The sequence below is a fragment of the Sylvia atricapilla genome, chromosome 4 (assembly GCF_009819655.1).
Source record: "Sylvia atricapilla isolate bSylAtr1 chromosome 4, bSylAtr1.pri, whole genome shotgun sequence".
NCBI lineage: Eukaryota > Metazoa > Chordata > Aves > Passeriformes > Sylviidae > Sylvia > Sylvia atricapilla.
Genome location: NC_089143.1, coordinates 6,797,344 through 6,811,066, shown reverse-complemented (window position 1 = coordinate 6,811,066; position 13,723 = coordinate 6,797,344). Strand labels below are relative to the sequence as shown.

The 13,723-nt window shown below is 43.7% G+C and overlaps 1 long non-coding RNA gene across 4 annotated transcripts; it reads left to right on the top strand.

Annotated features, from left to right (window-relative positions):
- Positions 1-9,082: 9,082 nt before the first annotated feature.
- Positions 9,083-13,527, top strand: LOC136360074 (uncharacterized). Of its 4 annotated transcripts, none has more exons than XR_010743408.1 (4): positions 9,083-9,200; positions 9,637-9,754; positions 12,246-12,407; positions 13,172-13,527. It is a non-coding gene; the product is annotated as an uncharacterized lncRNA (long non-coding RNA). The 4 variants fall into 4 exon arrangements; XR_010743406.1 differs by having other exon boundaries at positions 13,101-13,527; XR_010743407.1 differs by lacking the exon at positions 13,172-13,527 and having other exon boundaries at positions 12,251-12,949.
- Positions 13,528-13,723: the final 196 nt, after the last annotated feature.

Here is a 13,723-nt window from a genome sequence, read left to right as displayed (position 1 = left end):
GGGGTGTTGACAGAGCATTATTTTCAAGCTGTTGCATTACATTCACAGAGTAGCTGCTATAATGTTGGCTACTACACAAGACAGAACTCAACTTTAGCTTTTGAGCAGCAATTGAGATGCTCCAATGCAGCACACTTTTTGCTAATCATAGGACAGGTGGTAGAGCAGAACACTTCCAAAAATTTTAGGGATAGGGATTAAAACTAACATTGCTGGAAATCAAACTATCAGCACCTTCATTTAAGAAGATACATACAACACACGAAACTAGAGTCTTCTTTCTAATTACTGGCCCAAAAGATTTAATAAGATGATACTTTAAAGAAAGAAAGAAATACTAATAGTTTTAGCCATCTGCTGGAAGTGGTGTTTCCATGCTACAAACCCTAACCAGGCTTCAATACACTGTTTCCTTTTAAACAGGTAGAATACAGGCAGAGATGAAGTTGTATGACATCATTCAAAAAATTAAAATAAGAAGCTTGAAGTTTAGGGGCAAACATTTACACAATGGTTACCCACACCTGTGGGTGACCCGTAAATTCAGCATTTTCTAGAGCTAAGTGACCTGCTGTCACAAGCACTCCCAAGATAACACACCAGCCCTAGTGAGTGCTCCTGTCACCTTACAGCACCCCTCATACAGGAGTAGAAGGAAGGAAACAACATTATTAACTATAAACTAGATTTATTACACAACATATTGACTATATACCAGACTTCCCTGTTACTGGCCAGTTACACATTTTAGCCACTACAGCACAGAGAAATGGTACCAGAAGGCTGAAAGATTTCCAGTGGCTGACCAACAGAAGATTTCTAGTAACAACTTGGTTCTTTTGCTTTGTGTACAAGTTTTAAGTATATTAATAGTGTATAACAATAATCAACACCACAAACTAAAAATGGTACATGATGGAGCGAGTGTTACTAAATGCCATCAAGAACACAGTAGTCATGCAATATTCTCCCAGTTTCACCAACCATTTCATTACTGAAAAAGGTTTTTTCCACTCCACAATCCACACAGCCAGCTACAAAAATCAACATCTTATGTATATCATTTCTTCCCTTAACAGACTGTCGAGACTCAAAATACATTCTCTTTTTTAAAAAGTGCCAAAAACTATAAAACACTGACCAGTTCTGTTACTACTGTATCAATAGAAAGAAAAATGTGGCAATTCTTCTTAGTTGTGATTTAACATTTGGAGGAACCAACATGAACTTTATGCACATTCAAGGTCAATATGAATTAACTAAATAAATAACACCTCCCTACTCCCCCACCCACCCCCAAAAAAACCTCACACTTTACTCCCTTGAACAACACAGTAAACTGCTTTCCCCACTTCCTCCCCTCAAAGCATCTTCAACAGAGGTTAAACTCAGGTGCTATATACAAAAAACCAGTAGTTCTTCCATTATGCTGACCAGACAAAGAAATAGAACATCAATAATGTATAATATAGCAAATACAACATCAGTTAGCAGATTTCTTAGCTACTCAAGCAGTTACAGAAAGACACTTCAATTGATATATCCCAACCCAGTACAATTCTCTCTGGCCTCTGGAAATAGAATACAAATACTGCATAAAAAGCAGTAGTGCTAAGTGCTTTTGAACTACAATGATCAGTGAACCCATTCTTTTTTATTAAACTGTGGAGTTCACAGAGTCTGTATTTACACAAAGTGAGATATGAACTTGCTTTTTCACTTTTAAAAAAGCTCAGATGAAGCCAGTCTGTATTATCCAGAATAATGATAACAAACATTTAAGCAGATGAATTATTCTTCTTGTTTCTAGGCATGTTAAGAAAGCCCTAATGATTTCTTTCTCTCTCCTCTGCATTCTAGTCTTCCCATAATAATAACATAGTAGCTTTCAAACAGCCACCTGCAAAATTCAGAATGTCTTGTGTCCCTAATATATGTCAGTCCCTACACTTGGACATCTGTATCACTGAGCTAGAGTCACAAAGATTTTATGCCTTTAAACTACATAAGTTATCTGGAAGAGTTTTATATACTGGATGTGGTTTGATGGGAATGTGCAATAAAAGCTACTTTCAAACTGTGGAGACTAGGACATACTTGAAAATGGAACTATTTATTCTTAAAAAGACAAGACAAGAGAACAATAATTTTCACTATGGTGTAATATGGAATACACTATGCAATACCTTCTTTAGATACCCTCTCAGGAGATACAAGGTTGGGCTTCAAACTGGACCAAATCAGTTGCACACAATTTACCTCAGCACCACCAAAAGATAAGGACAATCTGTGCCTCATGGTTTTGAATTACAGACTATAATATCATAGCCTGATAATGACTGACCAGGAAGAGAAGTGTTCATAAATGCTTTTAAATAAGGTTCATTTTCCCCCCAATACAGCAAAGGCCCAAAACTACACAAAGAGTGTTAAAGAAATGTGGAGGTAAAAATTCTCAGTTTCCTGCACCAAAAGCTTGTTCTATTTATTTTGTACTTCTGTTTACCCAGCTTTCTGTTTCCACACTCGCTATCTACCCACTATCCTCCCCAGCTATTCACCTATCAATTCTGCAGGTAAATACATATAAATATATACACAAACACACGTATCAACTCCATCTGAAAAGACATCTCTGATCCCAAATTTTATATACAACACCTACCACTAAAGTAATTTCAAATAGGGTGGCAGTGGTAAGGCCTAAACTGAAAAAACAGAGGGAATGGGGCAAGATCTCTATGATTTCTGTGTCAAGAAACAGAGTAGCAGGTTTGCCAAATCCAAGTGAAGATGTCAGGCAGACACACTGCTATTCCTGCAAAGAATAACAGCACTCATTTGCAACTCCTTTCTCTTTCTGAGCTGATGTGGGGTATCCAGGAGCCCCCCAAGTCATGCCAACAGCCACCATGGGACCAGTGACTACTGATCACCCCAATCCCAGGGGATGAACAGGTCAGTCAGCAGCCACAGTGCACTAATTCTTCAGCTTTTTGGATGGAAATTGCTTTTGGATGATGCCTGCAGAGGTAGAAATTTCAGTATTTTTGCTTACAGCAAAAAATTTTTTAACATAATCAGCATTACTGATTATCTATATACTGATTTTTAACATAATCAGATTAGATTAGTTCAATTAAAAATCATGAAAATTCTGTCAATGTCAAAATATCCAGCTGCCATGGGCACAATCCCAGCAGTTCTTTCTGATTTAGCACAAGAGGGGAAGTGGTGTTGATAAGGACTGTTCTCATGAAAGACAGATAGAAATTACTAGGAACACTTCAGCTATCTTCCATGTTAGTGCCTCCAAAGAGAATCAGCCTTTGTCCAGGTCTACTGTTAGTTCCAAGTCCTCTTTAGGACATGGCATTTACAAAAGATGTTTCTTTGTTTTGCAAAATTGGACAACACCAGCAGAGAAATAAAGTAACTCTTTGCAATATCAACTTCAAATGCAAATTCCTGAGGTCTCATTTTATCAGAACATTTCCAGGCCTTATGGTATAGATATTCCTTCACTTTTTATAAAAAAATAATTAATCTCTTTTAACTGTCTCCCAAACTGAATTACTATAGCCTTATCTTCTGGATCAAGTACAACAAAACTATCTCTATTTGTAGTTTTATGCTCTCTCCAGCTCTTATTTCATAAACATATCCAACATTATATTCAATTACTCCAAACAAACAAATTTAACTGTACAGAGCTGGCAAAACCTGCACAATTATTGTGTTTGATACTACTACAAAAAACCAGCAGTGAAAGTTGAACAGCAGGAAGTCTGTGAAAGGCTAAACAAATGGGACTGCACATTGCAAGGCAGGTCTTACCCATAACCTCACAAAGATCTTTTTTAGCACACACTGGTTTATTTTGTGCCCTCCTCCCTTGCTTTCTTGCACGCTGCTGGGGCATCTTTGAGCTCCTTGAATAATCTCTGCAAAGTATGATTAACATCATGCCCACTGGGACCCAAACTACAGTAGGCCCAAGGACTGTTGGCAAAAGTGATATGTAATAAAGCTGCATTTAACCTACAGCTTTTCTTCCCTCTTAATGTAACACAATTGAGAAGTAATATTTTTTTGTCTTCATAAACTGCAACTTATAACAAAGGGAAACCTTGAGAGGACTGTGGAAGGAAAACAAGATCCCTAAGATTTACCAGGAAAATACACCCACCAAAGTATTAAAAAACCTTTATAAAGTCCCACTGGAACATTCCCTGGAAAACTTTATAGAAGGCTGGCCAATACCTGCTAAAAAGACTAATTAATATATGAAGAAAGCAACTATAGCATTTTAGTATGATAAGGAGAACAAGAAATCTCACCCAAACAAGAGAGAGTCTGTTTATCTGGCTCAGCAAAATTATACTATTACTCTCTAGAAACACACTCAAGATAAGGGGAAATGAACATAAAAAGGAAAAAAATTCTATTAAGATGAAAAATAATGTTGGCAACTGGCACTGACAAACTGCTTTAACATATAATTGCAAATATTTCCCAAGCATCAGTTATTTAGTTTTGAAGCAGCCTTGCAATATTTAGCTGACAAAACACAGAAAGCTTAGTTTATTATCATGACCACCTCGTGTAACTTCACCCAAAAAAACCCAAACATCTAAGAAAAGAGGGGGAAATAAAGGTCCAAGCCAGTAGTCTTCTCCCATTTTCTGGAATACAGGAAGCAAGAAAAAATAGGTGATCACACTAATTCCAAAGTGACCACCTGCACCACTCAAGTGGCATGTCAATAGTCCCAAGCCTACTAATAGCCACTCTTGTCTGTAGCTATTTCAGGCTAGGCCAGCTCTTGAAAAATAAAGTTCTCTTACACCTGCATGGACCAGATGCCAAAGCAGCAGCTGGAATGATGGAGGAAAGGTCCTCCTATACCAAGGTTTGTACAAACTCCACACAGCTCAGCTTTGACTATTGTCACTAACCACAAAAAACATTTCATGTTGCTTCTGATGACAAGGGCAAGAATATCCATGTAAAGAACAAAATAAAACCCCAAAGCTCACAGCAACAGCCTCAGAACACCAGGTTCTTGTACCAGATCAAATATTTAGACATTTCAGAGAACCTCAAACTCAACTTTAGAAGTTTGGTTTTGTTTTTAATACTTGTTCCTCTTCTAGTTTTGCATGCAAACAGAAATCACTAGGAAAAACTAGGGCTAAATACAAAAATCCCTCAAAACTGAAGCCATGTCCAAAGCAAACACTGTTGTTCAACTAGCTCAAGGGGCTTTTTTTTTCCTTTTTGATATCTTCCAATGATGGTATTGGACACTTGCTGTTTGAGACTGTATTCTGTCATCCTTCCTGGGAGGTGTTCATGTCAGAGGGAATTAGGATTATAATAGATTTGGGGGAGGGGAAGGAAGGAAAGGAGAGACAAGTCTTAGAAGAGACAGAGCTATATGGCAGTACACAGATACTCAGACAATTAACTGTACAGCATTGAGGATATGCAAGCTAAATACCAGAAAAAACTGCTCTTCTAGTCACTACAGAAAGGCAGAAGCAACCCCAGCTGAGTCAGTCTGGCTAACACCTATTACTGGAGCTCAGCACGATTTAGAGCAAGACCAGACAAGAATACTGCTGAATTCTAAAACCACCTAACATTGCACCACTTCTCCAGCACACTGCGATTCCTGAGGGGATTATTACAGATACAAAAGTTGTAAAAGTTGGAAGTTGTTTGGGTGCGAGCAGGCAGAAGCCGCACAAAGCAGCACACCACAGCCAGGCTGTGTGCTAGGCCAGCTGCCCTCCCACTGATGGATAAACTACATGGCATTTTCTCCTGGGAAGGCAGGCCAGTAACTACAGGTACAGGGTCACAAACCCTGAAAGATTATCCTCATTTTCCTCACAGTAACTCACACAACCCACATGTGCACACAGCTCCTTCCTCTGCCATTATCTGCACAACACCAATCGTTTTTCTAAACTAAGGCTTAAATGTAGGCAAAACCTGCTAAAACTCACGGCACTCTAAGCTAGAAGGAGCACATTATGCACCCCTGTTCTGTATTATGCAAGTCCACTGAAGCGAAAAGTTTGCCTCTTAAGGAACTCAGACAAAAAAATTAAACTTGTCCTTTGGTCCTTTATGCAATAATGAAGTAATCTTCACCTGGTAGGATGACAAAGACAAAACCCCCTGAAATACAAATCTAGATATAAAATAGGCAACTCCTGCCCGATGCAGAACACACTGTTTTCCAAGTTGTTTTCCTTGATGCATAGCCACTGAAGGGAATTATAATCTTCTTAAGTTCTTAGAAAAAGCAAATACAGACAGCATGATCTCAACTGTATTAGCAAAAAACTTTCAGCATACCAATTAATTTTATCACTCCAAATTAGAAAGACGAGCATTCACAGCGAAATAAACATATGAGGACCGCTCTTGAGCTGTTGAAGCCTAGCAGGATGACTCTGCAAAGGGTTGATATAGTAACATGAAAAATGATCAGTTCTACTTTCTGCCTTAGCCTCTACAACCTACAATTTCCTTTCTTAAAAGCATTATGCTATTACACGAAAACCAGCTATGACCATGCTTTGCTTCATTTAGGCCAGTCAAATAGAAACAGAATTAGCTGAATTTTCCAACTTTACCTTAACTAACCTCACAGGAGAATTAAACAATTTGTCTTTTGAAACGAAGCTCAGCAACAATGTTCTACAACATCCCAAAGCAACATACCACTGCTGTGCTCCAAGGAAACCATTTCCAGAGAAGTCAGCACAGACTTGAACCAAATCAATTTCAGAATATAAATAAGGAGTCATTCACAGCAGCAATTTGCCCAAGGAAGTTGCAGTCTACTGGCAACAACCACCATCAAGTACCACTAAGGACCTCTACAAACCACAGATAAAGGAAGCCTTTGACACTGCAAATGTTGTTCTCATCTTTAAATACGTGACTTACTAAACCTGCAACACAATTTTTACGGAGGCCTTTGTTTCCTGCCTGAGAGAATGCCACAAGATAAGAATCAGCGCGGTTTTACAGCACTTGGTACGATCTTCCACAAAGATTCTGAAGCATTCGGCACATAGCCTCAGCATGACAGGAACACAGACGCAAAGCCACCGAAACAGCCTACAGAGGAAATGACACGCTGAGGAAATACTTCTTAAGAAACTACAGTTAATTTCACTCTTTGCTCAACCTTCAACCAGCAAATCACCTTCTTTCTCGAAGTACTCTATATACTCCATGAAGTCTGCAGCAGGGGGAGAGACAGTGCACAAAGGAGTAAAGAACTTGTTTTCTGGTTTAGCGTATGTCTTCCCTAATGTCCATTTGAGATTTGTAATTCTGATGGAAGTCCAGGTTACACTCTTGCTGCCTCGTCTCCAGATCGCCTTATTATTCTTCAAGATTGTATTAGCAAATTGCTTTTGCAACTCCCTCTAAGAGTAAGAGCGACCACCAAAATATTTGAGATTTGTTGGGTTCTCAGAGGTTTTCTATGCTTTCCATCTGATTCCTCAGGATGTCTTAGCTGGTGCTACCCCGATTGTCAGACAGTGATTTCTGGTCAAGACACAAACTGAACTGCCCACTGAGCCACAAAAACTATCACATTACCAAAATACTAGAAACATAACACGTGCAAGTGCAAGAGCGGAAAACTAATTAAACCCCTACAATACTTACAGCCACACAAGCACGCCTATCTGAGGCCGTAAAAACTGCGGAAGCCAAACTTGCTCCTAAAAGCACCTCGGAGCGGCTCCATCAGCGAGGCGCTGCGCTCCAAGCGAAGGGCGCACACGGGCTCCTCGCTCTCCGCTCAAGTCTCCCAAGTTCTCCGGCAGGCGGGGAGCGGGGCCGGCTGCGCCGAGGGCGGCACGGGCCGCCGGGGGCGTCGCCGCTCGCCCGCACCGCCCTCCCCGCCAGGAGCCGGGACGCGCGTTTCTCCGCCGGAGCCCCCGGACACCCCCGGGCGGGGCGGGGCCGGGAACAAAGCCCGGCTCCGTGCCACCCTCCCCGCTCCGTCCCGCCATTCCCGGCCGGCCTGGCCCGCTCCCAGCGCCGCCGGCCCCCGCGGCGGCGGCTGCCCGGCGGCCTCAGTGTCCCGGGGCCGGACGGCTGCGGGAGCGGGGCGGGCCGGGCGGCGCTTTCCGGTCGGCCCGCGGGGCTGAGGAGCGGCGCTCCACCGCGGGGCTCCGGGGGCCGCCGGCTGAGGAGGCTGAGCGCACGGGCGGGGCCGCGGCCGGGTAGCAAGGGGCGGAAGGAGAGGATCGGGGAGACTGCGGCTGCCCGGGGCAGGAGGTCCAGAGCGCGGCTGAGGGCCGGCCGAGCGCACGCAGCACCGCCGACCCCGGCTCCGTCTCCGCCCTCCTCGTGCCCCCGCGGGCAGGGCCGCCCGGCCGCACGCTGCCCTCCCTCCCGTCCCTCCCCGCCCCGCCGTAAACAAAGCGGCGAGGGCCGGGCCGGCGCCAGAGGCCGCGCGGCACAACCCGCGGGCTCCCTTCCCGTCGGGGCGAGGCGCCCCCTGCTCCCTCCGATCAGCCACGACCGGATACCGGCTCCACCGCCGCCTCACCTCTCCCGCCGGTGGAAGCTGCCGCAGCCCCGGGCGCCGCCGCCTTCCTCAGCGCGGCTGTGGTCCCCCCCACACTTCAGAGCGACGCTGGTGGGAGCCGGTGAGCGAGGCGCGCCACCGGCATCCCCCGCCAGCTTTATCCCGACGCCGCCTCTCCCCTCCGGCACCTCGACGTCCCGGCGCGGCGCTCCCGGCCCCCCCCCGCCACCCCATTGGCACGCGCCGCCCCGCCCCGCCCCGGCGCTCACTGGGGCAGGCGCGCGGCACTCACACGGCCCCGCCCCCGCGCTCTCTCCCCGTTGGCTGCCGAGCGTCCGGCCCGCCCCCGAGGCACCGCCTCTCCAAGCTTTGGCCAATCGTGAGGCGGCGAGGGGCGAGCCGACCCCCCGATTGGCGGTGCCCGCCCGCTTCCCGTGGCTGTGATAGGCCGAGCGGCGGCCGGTCCCGCCCCCGGAGCGCTCCGGCCGCCGCTCTCCCCGAGCAGCGCCCCGGCCCCCGGCGGCTCCGCACCGCGCCAGCCCGGCGGGGAGGGCGGCCCCGGGAACCCGCCGTGCCCCCGGAGACAGCAGGACCGACCGCTGCCTTTAAGGAGGCCGGTGTCATCAAGGTAGCCGGGAATCAAACGGCTTTCTGGGCACGCAGCAGCGTGGCCGGGAAACATCGAGGAGGCGTCCCGGCTGGTGAGGCGATGAGGCCCCGCAGAGGTCCCGCCGCGCCGTGTCAGGGCGCTCCTTTCTCCTGTAGGAAGCGGTCGGAAAATCCGCCCTTCCCCCAGGCGAATAGGGGCAAATATTTGTGTCTCGGCCAGCTGCACAAATGCTGAGATACCGCCTTTTTGCCAGGAATTACTGGCGTTGTTCTACCCACGCGAAGCGCCGGGCTTCCCCCGCAGCAGCAGCCCGGCTCCTGGGAGCCTGCGGGGCAGGGCAGGGCAGGGCAGGGCAGGGCAGGGCAGGGCAGGCCGCCGCCCCTGCACGGCACAGAAAGCACTTGCACTGCTCTGGCCATTGCATATTCGCTCTGATTCCATGTACTTCCCACAGGCGCCAAGGTTTATCGCCATGCACTGGCAGCGAGGCGGAGTAAGAAGATCATTCACAATATCATCCTCGGAAAACTGAGCTGCTACTGGGACTGGCCAGGACTTCACTAATACAACAGGTCTGGTGGTTGGAAGTAACTATGTATTTCTAAACAAAGCAAAGATCTGGGAGCCAACGTTAATAGAAACAGTGCCAACATCAACAGTTTAACTGGTTAGAAAGTAACTATATTCTCTGTAAAAGCGCCTCAAAGCTTCCAGGCTTTGGAAAAAAACAGGGCGGGAGGGGGAAAGAAAGAAAAATAAATACATGTAAAGTGTGATAAAATAACACAACATTTGCAAAACAGTATTAGAAAGAATCTTGAAGTCAACATTTTCCCACTGTTAAACAGAAGCCTGTCATGCAAGTACTGTATTATAATAAGCATTTCCAACAAAACCAGAACTGAGTGGAAAGTACAGAGAACAAATGCACCAGCACAACAGTTGTAACAATTCATATGAGAAGAAGTTCAAAGTTCTGTACCACACTTTGTATGATTGTAGTTTATTTGGAGTAAAAGCCCCTCCATGCTCAACTACTTATGTCCATGTGCTGCAAGAACCCTTAAGACAGATGATGTACATCAACTTGCAGAAACCAGTAGGAAAAGAAAGCAGTTGAGGAAAAAAAAATAAAGGTATCCTGGTAGCTGAGGTTAACTCTTCCCTGATTTAAGAATTTTGTGCAGTACTTTTTACAGTTGTAGAAACTGTTAAAATACAGGAAAAAGTAATGCACAAAATTCTTACCACAAATGTGGGTGATAGAGCACCTAACAAGAAAAACAGGATTCATTGCTACTGGTGTTGTGCATCATTTCAGACGATTGAAGCAAAGTATGTCACAAGTAGCTTCTGATTTTGAAGTTATTCTGAGTTAGGGGCTCAGTGATCTTCCCAATAAATGCATGTAACTGAGGCAAGAGCACCAGAATGTCACCATCAATGAAAATCAGATTACTGGTATTTAACCCTGAGGACCTGAGCTTTACAGGATGTACAATCACTTTCAGAACCCAAATGCTCCTTTACCTGCCAGCTTTACAAAATAGGTCTAAGGATTACTTCTATGTAAAGCAATTTTCAAAATATATTATAGTAGGAGTTAATATTAATAGCAATCATTATCTATGTGGGTAAAGTCCTTACTAACTGAGGCTTTGACTATCAGCTCCACAAAGACACCCACTCTTGGTTCTTGCTGATGTGCCATAATGCTTCAGGCAAATAACTGATTCTTTGTTTGCCACCAGTTGTAGTAGTTACAACAATGCTTTTTTTTTTTTTTTTTTTTTTTTTTTTTTTTTTTTTTTTTTTTTGGTATGAGGCACTGTTATTTCCTCATTAGGGAGAGATTTTTCCAAATACAGTCCTGTTAACTCTTGGCAGCCAGCAGATCCTCTCAGCTGTTGCATTTTACTGTATTGTCCAGAGCACTAAGCAAAAAACAACAGGAAAAAAATAAGTAAAATCACCATTCACGTTGTTCTATGTACTTGAGCACATACACTTCCAGTACTTGTTTTGGAGACTTTCCTGACCAGATCAGCGTTTACCCCAATTCTTTTAAACATCTAATGGTTTTAGTTATGTCTTACACAGTGTTGTAAAACTTTACTTATTTGTAGGCCACCTCTTCATTTTGCAGTGGAGTTGTATAAAACCTGTCACTGACTGCTAACAAGTGGATGAAAAAGAATTTATCAGAAAGATAAAACTCTTAAACTACTTGACAGACTGCAGAGAGCTCACCCTAATAATTCTTTGAGCTCCACCTTCAAGAGTTCTGAATATTCACCACTTTGTTTTGCAAAGTACTGCAATTAGAAACCATGTGACTTTCAAACCTTCCAACTTGCTCACATAAGTGATCAGTTCGTTTTCAGAGAACTTCATCATTTGAAAGTTTTCATTTTTCCTTCAAGGCATCTCCTTCACAAGAAATAACTTACAATTTCTAAACGTTAACTATCAAGTTTTTGTACTGCAGTACTTTGAATCTCAAATATATTCTTCATTCTGACATGATACTAAGTCAGAAAAGATAAAAAGGTTAGAGACATAGATACATGAGTTGTAATGCTTCTAAAAAAATTTTGACTCCTAAGGTGGCCCAAAAATATATAACTTTATGCTATTACAAATATCTGTTGGTTTGTGTTTAAAACAACACAGAACAGCAATTATAAAACAGCTGCTGAAGTGCCAAACCACCACTGTGCTTGTTGTTAAAAAAAACAGTTCAAGATCCCCAAGAGTTCTTCTCTTAAGAACTATTCTAGTGCATAGATTTATAAACAAAAAAATGGCATATTGCATAATGGTTAAAGCAGAAAGTAGAGAAAATAGTATTTAGGAAAGGGATTAAATATCTAGCTTTAAGCCTTGCATGAGAATAACATTTTATGTTTATCAGAAGGACCTGGTGATGCCATCACCAATTGTAAACTGAATTTCTCATAGTTGCATGAAAGACAGCATGAGTATAAAGGAAGTTGTAAAAATAGACCAGAGGGTCAGAAAGAGTGTCCTTGTTAACATCTCTTTCAATGAATGAACTCCAAGAACAGGTCTTGTGTACAGAGAATGAACTGCCAAGGATGTGGGTTTGCTCTGCCATTTATGCTGCACGTGGCCATACAACTGAAGTTCTAAGCCAACCAAGCCATACACGGATGTATATAGCCAGGGGAAACCTTTAAATATCTCACAAGCAGGCTGAACTAGGTAAGAGTTTTGAATGGGTGGTAAACTGATCAGTTTGCTGCATGATTTTAATTACTTTTTCCCCCATTTGAAGTCTAAGAGACTTGTAAACAGTAAAGTGAGAAAACTGAATGGATTACTATTAATTTTACAAGAGAGAAGCAAAATAGCAGCTCAGAGTCATTATTTTCTACAATGAAGGAGACTGCCATTTGCTCCTCACTGAAGCTCCGTGTTTAGAGAGGTGCAATTCATAAGCATGTCCTACCCTATGAAAGCTTAAGCTTTAAAAATCTATTGTATTCTTTGCCTAGAATGGACTGAAATATAAGTGGAAAAAAGCATGAAATAAGTTATCTTAATAAACGTGTTTATTGTCCCAAAAACAACTGTTTTGAGCTGATGAGGCCAAAATCTTTTGCCTTCCAGTTAATCACACGCATCATGGATGGTCATGTATTGGGGAACGTTTCATTAGTATGGCCCTGGGTGACAAGCAGAGATAAAGATTGCCTGATAACACAAATAACTTCCAATCTAATGTAAATCAGAAATGTATTTATTGTACAATGAGAGGTGTGAATAAAAGAACCCCATTATACATAGTTTCTGGTTCTAGCCACTCGTTCTGTTTCAAGAGTCCAATCTCCCCCACAGCCTTCATTAGTCCATTTGCCCTAGGCCCTTCACATGTTCACAGTGTTCCTCTTCTAGTTCTCTACCAATTTCAGAACTTCAATCTCAAACCCTTCCATCTGTCTTGAGGCACGGACCCTTTTTTGTAGAGGCATCAGAAAGCAGCAATTCAAGCTCAAACAATGGCTTGCTCTGCGAAAGGCTTCAAGGGAGCGGTACATTCCACGGGCAAGCACGGGCACATCGGCATGCGGTGAACTCAAGCCACAGTACTTACTGCCTGTTTACAAGAAAACGCCAAGGCACACACTGCGCTATCAAAAACACAATTTCATTCTTTTTCCTCAACTTTTCCTTATTTCTCATAAACTGAAAGCACCCGCTAAAGCTGCCATTTCCAAGGCATTAGCTGGAATCAAGCACACAACCTCCTAGTCTTTCATTCCAACACAACCCCAACCACTAAGTCTACACCACCTTCCAGCTCAGGAGTTGCCCACTAAACCTTCGCATAGTATAGTCTCGATTCAGAAAAAAACTTTTTTTTTTTTTTTTTTTTTTTTTTTTTTTTTTTTTTTTTGCAACAGAGCTCCTTTCCTTTTAGGAAATTCAGGCCACACGTCGTCAGCCAGCGGCGAGCAGCCCCGCGGGTGCGGTGCCCGGAGCCGGAGCCGGGCAGGGACAGACAAAAGCTCTCTCTC